The following is a 15826-nucleotide window of genomic DNA, read 5'->3' on the forward strand; positions in this document are numbered from 1 at the left end:
TGACGAAGCATTTGATGGCTGAGGCCCACTCTCTTGTGGCCCATAAAGAGCGCTCCAAAAGGAGGCCCTTGGAGCTCTCCTGGACCACAGGGGCTGCCAGCAGCAACCTCCCTCTGACTGGGGCCTCTCAGAGGCAGCGAGCTCTCAAGTTTGCTGCGCTGGCAGGATGAGCGACCAACAATGGATCCTGGGCCAACAGCCCCACTCCTGGAGGCTCCGGTTTAACCACTGTTAGGCTTGAGTGCTGTTAAGCTTTTAGGCCATATTCCTTTTTAGCCTTGTCCTTTCTGTGCCTTTGTCAAAAGCACCTAAACACACACACACACACAGAGTTCTCAGAGTGTTTCTCGTTTGATAGACTGAATTTTGTTTGTTGCTTTTTTTTTCCTTCTTGTTCCTTAATCAACTAGTAAGTAGCGGATGTCAATCAACTAATAGTGTGGATGTTGCCAATGAATTTTCTTGAGCTGTTGCTCAATATTCAATCTGGTTTTTACTGAACCTTGCCTGGGAATTTTTAAGCAATCTCAGACACTTGTTCATAACAAGCCTTGGGAGCATGAGGTGCAGTGTTGACACTGGAAAGCAGGAGAGTCATTCCAAAGGAACGTGTTTGCCTGCCCATTTTATTACTCTTCTATTTATTTCACTCTAATAAGCCTAGCCAAGCTTTTCTTGGAGCAGAATGTTTGTGGGATGCACTACGGCGTTATCCCAAAGCTCTGAGCTGAATGGCACCCAGGCTGGAGTGGAAATAGATTTGAGGAGCCCTTGTCACTTGTTCTTGGCCTCACAGTCCACTCATCCTTCTGCAAACAAGTTGCAAACAACACAGCTGGACTGCTGTCCTGGGTAAATATGCATACAGATGACTTTCCCAGAGCAGTGCATCATTTCCCAGTGAAATACACAACCTCTTCTTACCTATGGAATTGTGATTGAAGACACCTGTGAGCCAGACCTGTGTGAGATTGCAGAGGAGCAATCTCACACTCCTCTTGGTTTCTTTGCTCAGGCCTTTGGGGAGCACAGAACACATCCAGGTAGAAAACTTTGGACTAGACAGGATCCTTTGGATCCATTGTCCCCCAAACATGTGAACAGGTGGCCCTGTTGTAATGCCAAGTAACAAAGAGCAGCACAAATGACACAAAGAAACCATGGCAAAAGAGGAAGAGGAGAGGCCCAGTGAGGAAAGGACGTGGTGAGACACTGACACATTGAGTGAGCTGCACTCCCATGACCTCTAGGCTAGCAGGTCCTGGTCCACATTGTCTATTTGGTTTATTTAAATTTAAATTTTTTTTTTTTTGAAATCTTCAAAATACAATATATACAATTAAAAAGATGTCATCAAAATTTGAAGATAGAATCAAAACATTTATTCACAACTACATCCAAATATCAGAATATAAATCCATCTGTAACTGTGAAGACTAACACATAAATCCCATTCTTGTGGGACTCTTCAGACTGGCAGCAGCTTCTTCCTGAGCTTGGAGGATGGAGCGCTCTTCTGGATGGGAGGCAAGGAGAACATTGGAAGTGTCCAGAGAAAACCTCTTGGTAAGACTGTAGCCAGTCAGGCCTACAAAGGGGAGACACAAGATGTAACAGAGATTGCAATGCAAACCTAAAGCAGCTGAAGCTCCATATTTCATGGGACAGATTCCTTGGAAACTTCTAAAGAGCTGCACAGAGAAACATGCTCCTCCCTGGCCGAAACTTGAAGCAGGCCAGGGGAAAACCCTGAGCCCCTTCCCCAGAGCTAGCACAGGAAGAGCCTGGCCACTGGGCTGCCCTGGGGCAGCAGGGAGCCCAGAGCCCTGTGCTCTCCAGGAATGGCTCAGCTGCACATGCAGCCTCCTGCTCCTCTCCCTGCCCCACAGCTCAGCAGCCCTACAGCTCCAGGGGCACTGGCAGCAGCACAGCTCCTTGCAGGGGGCACATGCAGGGCACAAGTGTTCCCTGGCAATGAGCACAGCCTCTCTGGGCTGCCACAAGACCCTTCCTGACGCCAGAGAGCGGCCCAGTTCCCACCTCACCTCTGTGTAAGGCTGAGCTATGTTCACCTTGTCCTCATTTGGAAATTACTTCAGGCCCCCCATGTCATGACTAAGAAGGGAAGTGGAGAGAGCAGGGGCAGATGCACACCCTTCTGTAGGCATCCCCAGCTCCTCTTGGCAACTTGTTCCCAGTGCCTCTCCAGCCTCACTATAGAGAATTTCTTCCTAGAAAATTGCTAAGAGGATAAAAATGTTTCTGTAAATGCATCAGCCACAAATGGAGAGCTAAGGAATATCTCTGTCTTCTCCTGGATGTGGGGGGAAACACGGAACAAAGGATGAGGAAAAGACTGAAGAACTTAATGCACTCTTCCCTAGGTAAAAACTGTCAGGATGGCTGGGCCCAGGGAATGGTGCAATTCAGTGGGATTAAATCCAGCTGGCACCTGGTCACAAGTGGTGTTCCCCAGGACTCAGCGCTGGGGCCAGTTGTGATTCCTATCTTTGTCAATGATGTGGAGGAGAGGATCAAGGGCACCTCAGGCAGTTTACAGACCATGCCAAGCTGGGTGGGAGTGTTGATCTGCTGGAGGGCAGGAAGTCTCTGCAGAGAGCTCTGGACAGGCTGGATCATGGGCTGAGGCCACTTGCATGAGGTTCAACAAGGTGAAGTGCCCCGTCCTGCGCTTGGGCCACAGCAGCCCCATGGAAGGCCACAGGCTGGGGGCAGAGTGGCTGGAAAGCTGCCCAGCAGAAGAGGACCTGGGGATGCTGGGTGGCAGTGGCTGAACGTGAGGCAGGTGTGCCCAGGTGGCCAAGAAGGCCAATAGCATCCCATCCTGGGATATGCTTTAGTGGTGGCCTTGGCAGTGTCAGGGGTCTCAGGTGATTGGAAGGACTCTATGGTCTTAAAGGTCTTTTCCAATGGAAATAGTTCTGCAATTCTAAACCTCCATTCCTGTTTTGGAAGGATGCAGTTCCAAATAGACGTGCATTTGTGTTTTTAAGGAATTTAGCATTGACCTCTCCTTGAAAGTAATAGGAATTAGGCTTGAAATGTTCTCAAAACACTTTAATTCCTTGATCTTAAGCTGTGTGTTTGAATCGAGGTGCTTTTGTACAGGAAGGTTGGACCATGGGATAAATGCAGGCAATTCAGCTGCAAGGGCATTTGTTTCATCTGCTTTCCTGCTTCCTTTCCCCATGGGTGGCAGATTTGAGAGTATTTGTCTTGTTCTTTGACTTCTGGCTCAGACTTGCTCATGGATGTGTTGTAAAATCTTATCTACCCCTTTGTAGTGAAAAATGCTTGCAGACTGGTGGGAATTGCTAGAGACAAGGCTTACAAAACCGGTATGATTAGCCCAGTGTCCTTGCTTAAATCCAGGTACCCTTGTATTAAAAAGGAACTAACTATTCTAACTCCCCTGCCCCCTCCCCTTTTTAAAAAGTTTTTGTAGCTCTTGGGGCAAGACCTGTGTGCTACTCCAACTCTTTGTTGTCAAATGTGTGGAGTGCTGTGGCTGCTGTAGCAGCAGCCTGAATTCAGTGGGAACAAGCCCAAAGCACTGGGTCCCACAACAGTGGGCACGGTGGGAGACCTCCCTCTGCTGCCGTGGCCATCCAGCCACGGGGAGAGCAGCTGCTGGGGCTTCCCCCATTCTGCTAACAGCACTGCCTCCAGCATGTGAACTGTATGGCCATGATTCTGCCAGAATGTGAAAAACACATCGTTTGAATAGATTTTGATGTTGTCTGACATCACGTGACTGGAGCAGTTTGGTGGGCAGGACGGTCTGTGGGCAGGGCCATGGCAGGGATCAGTGGCTGGCAGTGGCACTGGCAGTGTTATTTTCCCAGGCAGGCTCCTGATCCAGCTGTGGGGGAAGGCACCAGCAGCTGTATCAGCCCAGCGAGCAGCAGCACATGGAGGAGACCCTCATCTACAGAGATCCCGTCACCCCATTGCTCCCCCCATGTCAGAGGGGAATGATTCTGCCGCAGGAGAAGGGCTGCAGCAGCCTGGAGACTCCTTCAGGCAGGGCTTGGTGCAATCTCCTTCCTGCAGCTATGCCTGGAGGATGTTGGCCTGCAGCAGCGGTGCCGATGCCCAGGAATGCTGCTGGGCTCAGGGGGCAGAGTGTGTACCAAAGCTGATTATATCGGCCCACTGAACACTGGGGGCATCTGATGCAGAGTGCAAAGCTTCTTTGAATGGATAGGAGAGATGAGACTTAAAGAAATAATTTTGCAGTTGCAGAAAAAGGGATCAAACCCCCCAGTCATGTGCGTCAGGCTTAGTTCTGCCAAATCAAGGATGATTAGGTTTATCTGCTCTGTTGGGGAGTATTTCAGAATGACCTGCCCCATGCTATTTACATTAAGAAAATTTGGAATTGTCAGGAACTGCCAGGATCAGAAATGTTTTCAGGCAGATCATGTTTTTGTTGGGTTTGGATGTCTCTGCAATAAAGAAAGTAGGAAATAAACCCCTGGAACAATGAAGTAGAGCAAAGAGGAATGTTTAGATGGTGAATTTTTTCCTCACAGCCCTTGGCCAATGGAATTTTGGGGTCATCTACTGGGGAGTGCAAAGTTGCTTTTACTTCCACCGCCCGGTGCCATTGTCTTAGTCCCAGTACTTTGATGAGAAGAGAATTAAACAAAATCCCACACCAAGAAGCTGCAACCCAGAACCGAGTGGGAATTACAGAATTAAAGGCCTTGAAAAGCAGCTTTGGAGAGGGCCTACATCCTAGATAGTGTGAAACCCTCAGGCCAGGCTGGGCTTAGGCCTGGCTGCCCTTGAGGAGGGCATGGAAGGGGATGGAGTTGGGGTGGGGTTTTGCAGCCATGGAAACGAGAGATCCATGGGGAGCGTGTCACAAAGGGGCAGCCCCAGGCTGGGCTGCTGAAGGTTGTGCTTGACACGGCCCCAGCGGCAGCAGACGCGTCTGGCTCTGCCTCTCTGTGCCGAGCGCTGGCGATTGGAGTCACCCGGCCTTGTTCTAAGGCTGGGTACCGAGCTCCCGTCGCTGCCAACTGCGAGAGCGATCCCAGATTCAAACCCAGACACTTCTGCCTGGCAGAAGCACGGGTTTGGAGATGGACTTTACTAGAAAAGGCAAGACCACGGAAGGGAAAGGTGAGGAGAGAAGGGAACTATAAGGCCAGAGCCAAATGGAAAAACAATCCCCCCAGATTTCAGGGACAACTGGTCCGTGGTGGTCAGTGCTGGCTCTGTGTAGGTGGCTGACATCTACAGATGATCCTGCAAGGACACCCATGGTAGCACAGTATTGTCTCGTTAGTTTATGCTGCTTTGTCCTTTTTGACAGTGGCCAAATCCCTCATAGTGTCCGCCAGGAGAGGGGCTGTGGCCACAACTGAGCCCAAATTGGAGATGGTCATGAGATGCAAATCCTGTTGCTTTCTTTGCCATCAATGTTGGGTTTCACTACAGATAAATTTCCTGTTCTTCCTCTGCTTGCTGATTTGGTTGAACATTGAGGATGGTATTACGGTGCTACGGAAACACCAATAAGGCCTGCCTGGTGGCTGACAAGTCTTTGTGGTTTGCTGAATTAGCAGTCACAGCTGTGTGGGTTTCTCTTGTGGATTCACAGAAGGCAAGCCTCAAGAAGGAATCTTTGTTCCCCTTTTACCGTTGGAGCCTTCTATCTTTCCTTTCAGTCTTGCTAACCCAATACTATTTATAGTAATTGAACATAGGGTAGTTCCACGAAAAATAAAACCAAAGATATTGTCTCAAAAATTAAAAAAACCCCTTGAATTTCTCACCCATTCAATGCGTTGATGATAAAGCTGGGAGTTCACTGAACCCACTTCTTTTCTTGTGAGCATGGCTCAGCCTCACACAGAGGTGAGGTTGGATCTGGACTACTCTCTGTTGAAGGAAGGGTCTTGTGGCAGCCCAGAGAGGCTGTGCACATTGCCAGGGAACAGTTGTGCCCTGCATGTGCCCCCTGCAAGGAGCTGTGCTGCTGCCAGTGCCCCTGGAGCTGTAGGGCTGCTGAGCTGTGGGGCAGGGAGAGGAGCAGGAGGCTGCATGTGCAGCTGAGCCATTCCTGGAGAGCACAGGGCTCTGGGCTCCCTGCTGTCCCAGGGCAGCCCAGTGGCCAGGCTGTTCCTGTGCTAGCTCTGGGGAAGTGGGGCAGGATTTTCGCCTGGCCTGATTCAAGTTTCGGCCAGGGAGGAGCATATTTCCTTGTGCAGCTCTTTAGAAGCTTCCAAGGAATCTGTCCCATGAAATATGGAGCTTCAGATGCTTTAGGTTTGCATTGCAGTCTCTGATACATTTTGTGTCTCCCCTTTGCAGGCCTGACTGCCTACCCTCTTGCCAAGAAGTTTTTCCTGGCAAGTCCATCTATGCTCCTTCCCTCCAAGCCGTTGCCTCCCATCCCCAAGAGCTCTACTTCTCCCATGGCAAGCAAGATGTTCCATGGAGAGCAGGAGACTGGGAAACCTGGCACCGGCTTGGATCAGGAGATTAGACAGAAACAGCTCACTTCAGAGAGAAAAGGAACTAAGGTAAGGAGACCAAGTTAAGTCCAGTGGGGTAAATTTTCCATTTGTGTCCTGTTGGCAGAGCTCTGAGACCTTTCCCCTGGCAGGAACTGACCCTTTCAGTGAACTTTGTACAGGTCCAGATTTGGCTGTTTAGCTAGGCCAGAAATGATGGGATACCAAGGATGGGTGTGCATCTACCCCCAGTGCCTTCAGCCCCAGTTCATGGCCATGGCATGGGGGCCCTGGAGCATCCTGGGCAGGCAGAGAGCTTGCAGAGAGCAGCAGGGCAGGGAGCTCTGCTGAACTTCCTAAATGCCAGTGAGCCAGAGATGATGGGTGTGTGGGAGCTGGAGAGCAGCGAGCATCGCGAGAGCTCAGCAGCATCTGGGCTCAAAGGCTGCTGGGGAAGTGTAGGAGGGAGGGGCAGCAGCAGAAGGAATGAGGGGCTTGAGAAAAACAGGTTTTGACATCCTGCAGAATGGCTTTGTGGGGCCACGGCTGGAGATCAGCACTGGCTGTGAGACACCTTAGGGGCAGGGAGAGAACAGCGATCTAAACCCACTGCCATGCCATCCAAAAGGCCAGAGGAAGCACTGGCACCCCAGAACATCTTGATGTCAAACATGGGGATGCCAGCTGGGAATGCAGCCACACTTGCAGAGGAGTGAGCATGAGGGGAGTGGTGTCGAATGTGTGATTTGGTCTCTCCCTCACCAGTTACCTTTGCATTCCTCGTGCTGGACCCAGCAGCAATATCAGTTAGACTTGTCCTTTCCTGCCAGGTCTCAGTTGAGGGCATACCTGAATGTTTTGAGTTAGGAATGTTGCAAATCTGGATCCTTTTTCTACTCTTTCCAGGCTTCCTTGCCATATGCCAGTGGTGGGGAAATGAAGAAGGGGTCATTGGGACTGCCTTTGATCCCCCCAATACGCAAGGCAGGAAGTCTCCCTGTTCCCAGTGCTGCTGGGTCCGTGTGCAGCTCTCCCCAGCTGGATTTGCAGGAGTCCCGGGAGATGAGGTAAGCCAAGGTGCCTGCTGCTCCAGTGTGCTGTTCACCTGACTCTTCCCATCTCCTGCGGTGATTTTCCACAATCTCCCATATATTTAGGCAAGTATTCTGTGTATTCACCATTTTGCCCATTCAATGTCAAACCCAACAGCAATGCCCCCAAGAGCAGAGGTGGTGGTGGGGAAGAGGAGGCAGAGCTTGAAAGCACCTCCAGAAGGGTCCTCTGCTGGACTTGCCGATTGATTCCCTCTGTAATTGTTGTGGGGTCATTTGGGATCTGTTTTGCATGGGTCTGGATCCTGCAGAATTTTGAATGCTGTGATCCTTGACTGTTAAATTCTGCAGCCAGGAGAAGATGCATGGGCAAATATTGGCTGTTGGAGAGGTGTTTGCAAATTCAGGTGCTGCTTCTGTAAGCATCAGCTGTAGTTTCTCTGTGCCTGGGCCTCCACTGTGAAATGAGATCCCCGATAAATTTTGAGATATCGATGTCTCTTCTGATTGATCTTTAATGTTTAGATCTGGGCTTAAGGTTAAAGAGGGCAAGGTGCTAGAGAAGAGCCATAGGACTGTACCTGATGGAAAGATCTTGGCTTAGATATGTGAGAGAAAATGTAGCTGTGTAGCTTATCCGAGTGATAGCCATAAAGAGGGAGTCACAGAAGTATCATTCCAATTGGAAATCTTTGGTAGGGCTTTGAAAGTGCATAGTGAATATCCTTCCCTAGCAGCTGAGTTGGAAAAAGCCATTTTGTTCTGGAAAGAGCCAGGAGGTGTAATATCATTCTCAGGAGACAGCAGTGCTCTGACCACATGTAGCACGAGGCTGTTGCCAGTGCAAGGCACAAGCAGGCAAAGTCAAGCTTGGGCAGCAGTACCAAAGTAGCTGCCCTCCATACAGACTCGTGTCTCAGCCCAGCAACTCTTGCTGCTTCAGAGAGGCTTTAGGGACCACTTAGCTCCAAAAGGAGAGACAGCAGTGTTGGGGAGTTCTGATGCAAGTTGAAGAATGACTGCTGTGTTTTAGCCGGAGCTTAGCCTGCTCTATGTGACTGCAGCAACTGAATGCTTAAGGACAATTTATCAGCTTTGCATCCTCTTGTGATTTATGAGTTACATTTGCTGCTTCATAGAAGTGACCATGCTAAGTAGGTGTGCCTCCTTTCGTGGTACACCCATTCCCTTCCTTCTCCTTCTACCTCCTCACATGTTCTTTTGTCCTCCATTTTTTCCAGGTCAGGATCCAGCAGCAGAAGCCAAGAGAAGTCCTTGGAACGTGCAGGTAGGTATGGGGCATGTCTGTCCTAAAATGACATATCTAGTCTTGACTCAGGGGTGACATTTAGAAGACTTGGTTAAAACCCATTCATGTAAAACTTTCTTTAAATTCATTTCAATTCCTTGATGGGCTCAGTGGACTCTCCCAGAGCCCAGTCACAGAGAGTGTTCTCCAGTGGTGCAGTGAAAATTCCTCCAGTGTGAACTGTTGAGGGGCAGGAGCTGGAGTGGTACCTTGGGGTCCTGGAAATGCAGTGCAGGAAAAGGAAACATTCCTCTCCATCCTGCACATTCCTTTTATCTCCATGTAGCTTTTATAATGTCAGAATTAGTAGAAAAAGGAAGGCATTTAGCAGGAAATGAGAAATATTCCCACTCCTTCCATCTGCCCTTGAAGGAGAAAACCTTTCCTTTGGGCTGTTTCTGATCTGAACCCTCTGAGATGTGAAGGAGATTCACGGACATTGCCTGGTTTTGCACTGGCAGGAATAGGGAAACCTCATCTGACAGAAAGTCCTTTGACATTTTCCAATGAGGGAGAGGGAGATTTCCAAATGGATGCAGCCTAGGCAGGGTGTGAGTTTGTCATCCTCTGACAGCAAAAGCCCAAAGCCACCTATGGCAGGCTCACAATGACAAATCTCTTCCCCAGCTGTCTCTGCCTGGGTCTGTGTTCCAGTCTGAGGTTGGGGGGCAGGAGATGCCTTCTGCCTTGTGCCTGTCCCTGCCTTGCCTGATCCCTGACAAGTGGAATTGTGCCAGACAAACTGCTGTGTCTGGTGCTTCTGGGACAGGCAATGCTTTCAAGTTGGAAGCCTGTTGTTGTTCCTTTGGCATCTCTGGGTGTGTAATGATGGGAGAGATGAGAGTGGAAGAAAGAATTCTGCTGATGCAGAGAAAGGGATCAGATCCCCTGGTTCCTTGGCTTAGGGTTGCTTCTGCCAAATCCTGGCTATGTCCTGCTTGGAATGACTGCCTCGTTGCTGGTATGCAGCTGCAATGCTTAAATGCTGGTCTGTAGTAGTATTGCTCAGTAAGTAAGGTGACATTTTTCTCAATTAATTTTTTATTATCATTTACTTATCTCATTAAACCTTTACTGTTGTGGTTTAAGAAATGATCTGGCTATTCTACAGTGTCCTCTTAATTAAAAGAAAAGAGTTCTTATATAGTGCCATAATCAGAAATTTTTTGCGGCAAGTTATGTTTATGTAGATTGGGGTCTCTGCACAAAAGATAGCAGGGAAATAACCCATGGGTCAGTGAGGCTGAGCAAAACCAGAATGTTTGAAGCTAATTAGTTCTGTACAGATTTGGGTGCTTGAATGCTAGAAATACATAATAGGAGTGCAAAGATTCTTTTACTCCTAACATGGGCTGTCATTGTTCATGTGCCAGCACTTTCTTTATTGTAAAGAGAAATGGAATGAGTTTGGAATCAACCAGGCTGTTTCTGTGGTACCCTGAGGAAGAGGCTCAGGGTTTTTCCCCGGCCTGATTCAAGTGTCTGCCAGCAGGAGCATGTTTCCCTGTGCAGCTGTTTAGAAGCTTCTAAGGAATCTGTCCCATGAAATACAGAGCTTGAGATGCTTTAGGTTTGCATTGCAGTCTCTGATACATTTTGTGTCTCCCCTTTGCAGGCCTGACTGCCTACCCTCTTGCCAAGAGGTTTTCCCTGGCAAGGCCCTCTATGCCCATTCCATTGAAGCCATTGCCTCCCATCCAGAAGAGCTCTGTTTTAGTCATGCCAAGCCAGATATTGAGCAGAGAGCAGGAGAATGGCAAAAATGTCAGCAGCTATGATGAGGACAGTAGAAAAATCCAGGAGCAGACTTCAGAGGGAAAAGCAGTTAAGGTAAGGAGTCTAAGCTAAGTCCAGTGTGATAAATTTTCAGTTTATGTGCTGTAGGCAGAGCTTGGAGAACATTTCCTCTGCTGTGAGCCCAGTGCAGGAGCTGAGCCAAGGAAGAGCTCAGCTGGACACTGTGCTTCAAGCTGTCTTTTCAATGAGTCTGAAATGCAGACTTCATGTCCTCAGAATGTATCAATAACAGGAGAGGTCATTGCATGATGACTGGGCTCTGTTATGGTTCCTCCTCCATCTTATGGCTGAGAAAACACCAACAAGCGGTCAGAGCAGCTAAAATTGTGCAATCCGGAAAAGCAATGCTTCTCCATTTAGGAACCTATGGGTATCTATGAAGCATCTTTATGTCTTGGTGGTGTTTTTTGTCAGCTTTGTTGCTCTGGATGGAAAAAGGAGTTTGCTGGATTCTGCCAAGTCAGGTTGTCTCATCTAGTGAGTTGTACAGCCATGCCCTCTGCACAGTTGCCTCGGATGGTATTTCCAGACTCCATCAGCTTCTGGGCAGCTGTGTGCTGTGGCATGGCTTTGTCCAGGGGGAAGGGATGGGAGGTGGCCATGGGGAGAGCAGCCCAGAGCCCAGGCACTCAATTGCCTTTGCAGCAGGGCCAGGACCTGCAGTTGTTCTGGGTTTGCCGTGGGGTGTAGGAGGAGGCAGATGAACAACAGCTTTGGTAGACACAATGTCCAACCAAAGGCTTGGCTACTTGATTTCAGCCCTGCAGAGAAAGGGCCCAGTGTATCCCTGACAGGGATTGACCCTTGCAATGAACTTTGAACAGGTCCTGATTTGGCTCTCTAGCTGGGCCAGAAATGATAGGATACTTAGGATGGGTGTGCATCTACCCCTGCTGCCTCCAGCCCTATTCCTGGCCATGGCATGGGGGCCCTGGAACAACGTGGGCAGGCAGAGAGCTTGCAAAGAGCAGCAGGGCAGGGAGCTCTGCTGAACTTCCTAAATGCCAGTGAGCCAGAGATGATGGGTGTGTGGGAGCTGGAGAGCAGCGAGCATCGCGAGAGCTCAGCAGCATCTGGGCTCAAAGGCTGCTGGGGAAGTGTAGGAGGGAAGGGCAGCAGCAGCAGAAGGAATGAGGGGCTTGAGAAAAACAGGTTTTGACATCCTGCAGAATGGCTTTGTGGGGCCATGGCTGGAGATCAGCACTGGCTGTGAGACACCTTAGGGGCAGGGAGAGAACAGTGATCTAAACCCACTGCCATGCCATCCAAAAGGCCCGTGGAAGCAGTGGCACTCCAGAACATCTTGATGTTAAACATGGGGATGCCAGGTGAGAATGCAGCCACACTTGCAGGGGAATGAGCATGAGGGGAGAGGTGTCAAATATGGGACATGGTCTCTCCCTCACGAGTTCCCTTTGCATTCCCATCCTGTGTCAATCTGCTCCATCAGTTTGTCTTGTGAATTCCTGCCAAGTGCCAGTTAAGGGCATATCTAAATATCTTGAGGATTGAATGCGGGCAAGGCTGGATGCTTGATCTGAGCACTGTGTTCTACCCTTTCCAGGCTTCCTTGCCATATGCCAGTGGTGGGGAAACGAAGAAGGGGGCATTTGGAAAATCTTTCATCCCCGTAATGCACAAGGCAGGGAGTCTCCTTGTTGGCAGTGCTGCAGGGTCTTTGTGCAGCTCTCCCCAGCTGGATTTGCAGGAGTCTCAGGAGATGAGGTAAGCCAAGGTGTCTGCTGCTCCAGTGTGCTGTTCACCTGACTCTTCCCATCTCCTGTGGTCATTTTGCCCAGTCAGCTGTCCCATGTGTTTAAGTAAACCTTTTTGTATTCAGCATTTTGCCCATCTATGATGATCCAGCACAATGTCAAACCCAACAGCAATGCCCCCAAGAGCAGAGGTGGTGGTGGGGAAGAGGAGGCAGGGCTTGAAAGCACCTCAGGATGGGTTCCCCGCTGGATTTGGCTATTATTTCAGCCAGAGCTTGGCCAGCTCTGTGTGACTGCAGCAACTGAAAGCTTAAGGACAATTAATCAGTCTTGCATCCTCTTTGGGTTTTTGTGTTGCATTTCCTCCTTCATCAGAGTGACCATGCTAAGAAGGTTTGCCTTGTTTCATGGTGCACCCATTCCCTCCCTTCTCTTTCTACCTCCTCATATGTTCTTTTGTCCTCCATTTTCTCCAGGTCCGGATCCAGCAGCAGGAGCCAAGAGAAGTCCTCTGAACATGCAGGTAGGTACAGGGCGTGTCTGTCTTAAAATGACATATCTAGTCTTGATTCGGAGGTGACATTTGGAGAGATTGGTTGAAACCCATTCTTTTTAAAATTGGTTTAAATTCATTTCAATTCCTTGACGGGTTCAGTGGACTCTCCCAGAGCCCAGTCAGTGGGAGTTGTTCCAGTGGTGCAGTGAAAATTCCTCCAATGTGAACTGTTGAGGGGCAGGAGCTGGAGTGGTGCCTTGGGGTCCTGGAAATGCAGTGCAGGAAAAGGAAACATTCCTCTCCATCCTGCACATTCCTTTTATCTCCATGTAGCCTTTCTAGTGTCAAAATGAGAATAGAACAGGAAGGCATTTAGCAGGAAATGAGAAGTGTTCCCACTCCGTCCTCCCACTTTTGAAGGAGTAAAGCTTTCCTTGGAACTGTTTCTGATCTGAACCCTCTGAGATGTGAAGGAGATTCATGGACATTGCCTGGTTTTGCACTGGCAGCAATAGGGTAACCTCATCTGACAGAAAGTCCTTTGGCATTTTCCAATGAGGGAGAGGGAGACTTCCAAATGGATGCAGCCTTGGCAGGGTGTGAGTTTGTCATCCTCTGACAGCACAAGCCCAAAGCCACCTATGGCAGGCTCACAATGACAAATCTGTTCCCCAGCTGTCTCTGCCTGGGTCAGTGGTGCAGGCTGAGGCTGGGGCAGGAGATGCCTTCTGCCTTGTGCATGTCCCTGCCTTGCCTGATCCCTGACAAGTGGAATTGTGCCAGACAAAATGCTGTCTATGGTGCCTCTGGGTCAGGCAATGCTTTCAAGTTGGAAGCCTCATGGACACTGTTGTTGTTCCTTTGGCATCTCTGGGTGTGTAATGATGGGAAAGATGAGAGTGGAAGAAAGAATTCTGCTGATGCAGAGAAAGGGATCAGATCCCCTGGTTCCTTGGCTTAGGGCTGCTTCTGCCAAATCCTGGATATGGCCCCTTTGGAATGACTCCTTCACTGCTGGTATGCAAGTGGAATGCTTAATGCAGCTAGTGAGGAGTATTGCTCATCAAAAAGTTGCCAATTTATTCTGGATTCATTCTGGACCAGGAATTACCTATCTCATTAATCCTTGCCTATGTCTATTTATTACTGACCGGGACATTTTACAATGGGAAAGAAATCCAGTTTTAAGATGGGTGTTTCCTTCTAACAGCTTGGATACCACATGATAGTATCCATTGTGAAACCACATAAAGAATTAACTCTGTGAGTGTTAGCAGTTCTGTTGGAGAGTATTTCAGAATGACATACCCTCCACTGCTTCCATGAAGAAAATTTTGAATTGACGGTATTAGCCAAGATCAGAAATGTTTTGAAGCAGGTCATGTTTTATGTTGGTTTTGGGTGTTTTGGCAGGAAACAAAGCAAGGAAAAAAAACTCCCTGGAATAATGAAGCAAATAAAAGTGGCAATTTGCAATTGGGTGGCCAGTTTTTTCCCTGCAGATACTGACTCCTTGAATACTGGGGGCATGCAACGTGGATTGCAAAGCTTCTTCCAACATGAGGTGCCATTGTTTATGTGCCAGCACTTCCTCTGTTGTGAAGAGAAATAAAAGCAATCAACCAAACCCAACCCAGAACTGAGTGGGAGTTACAGAAACCAGAGCCATGAACAGTAGCTTTGGAAAGTAATTACTTCCTAGGTGTAATTGTCAAATTCTGGAGACCACTGTGATTGCCAACAGTTCTGAAGGAAAGGAATTTCAAAGTAGTAGATGAGCAATGAGCAACACATGAGCAAAGCCATAGAAGCTTTTCCCTCCTGGCTTGCCAACTCCATACAGTTCAGGGGAATTCTATTGAGGCTAGTTTCATGAAAACTAAAACCAGAACGATCTTCAGAATACTTAGAAAAAAATCCTTGGATGCCTTATCCATTAGATGTTTTGATTGTTAAGGTGAGAGTTCACCCAACTCACTTCTTGCCTTGTGAGCATGGCTCAGCCTCAAAATAATGTGAGGTTGGATGTGAGCTACTCTCAGTTGGGAGGAAGGGTCCTGTGGCAGCCCAGAGAGGCTGTGCTCATTGCCAGGGAACACTTGTGCCCTGCATGTGCCCCCTGCAAGGAGCTGTGCTGCTGCCAGTGCCCCTGGAGCTGTAGGGCTGCTGAGCTGTGGGGCAGGGAGAGGAGCAGGAGGCTGCATGTGCAGCTGAGCCATTCCTGGAGAGCACAGGGCTCTGGGCTCCCTGCTGTCCTAGGGCAGCCGAGTGGCCAGGCTGTTCCTGTGGGAGCTCTGGGGAAGTGTTTCAGGATATTCCCCCTGGCTTTCAGCTGTTTAGTAGTTTCCAGGAAATGTGTCCCATGAAGTACAGAGCTTCAGATGCTTTAGATTTACTTTGTGGACTCTGTTACATTATGTCTCCACTTTGCAGGCCTGACCTACTGTAGTATCTCCAAGAATCTTCCCCAGACACGTCCCTCTGCACTCCTTCCCTCCAAGCCCTTGCCTCCCATCCGTGAGAGCTCTTCTTCCATCAAGCCAAGCGTGATGTTTAATGGAGAGAAAGAGACAGGAAAATATAGCTCTGGCTACAATGATATCAGAAGAAGCAGCCAGGAGCAGACTTCAGAGAGAAAAGCACTTAAGGTAAGGGGAGGCAAACCTAAGTCCTGAGTGGTAGAATTTCAATTTATGTGCTGTAGGCAGAGCTTGGAGATGTTTTCCTCTGCTGTGAGCCCAGTGAAGGAGCTGAGCCAAGGAAGAGCTCAGCTGGACACTGTGCTTCAAGCTGTCTTTTCAATGAGTCTGAAATGCAGACTTCATGTCCTCAGAATGTATCAATAACAGGAGAGGTCATTGAATGATGACTGGGCTCTGTTATGGTTCCTCCTCCATCTTATGGCTGAGAAAACACCAACAAGCGGTCAGAGCAGCTAAAATTGTGCAATCCGGAAAAGCAATGCTTCT

This window comes from Haemorhous mexicanus, chromosome 3, assembly GCF_027477595.1.
Source record: "Haemorhous mexicanus isolate bHaeMex1 chromosome 3, bHaeMex1.pri, whole genome shotgun sequence".
In the NCBI taxonomy this organism is placed as follows: Eukaryota; Metazoa; Chordata; class Aves; order Passeriformes; family Fringillidae; genus Haemorhous; species Haemorhous mexicanus.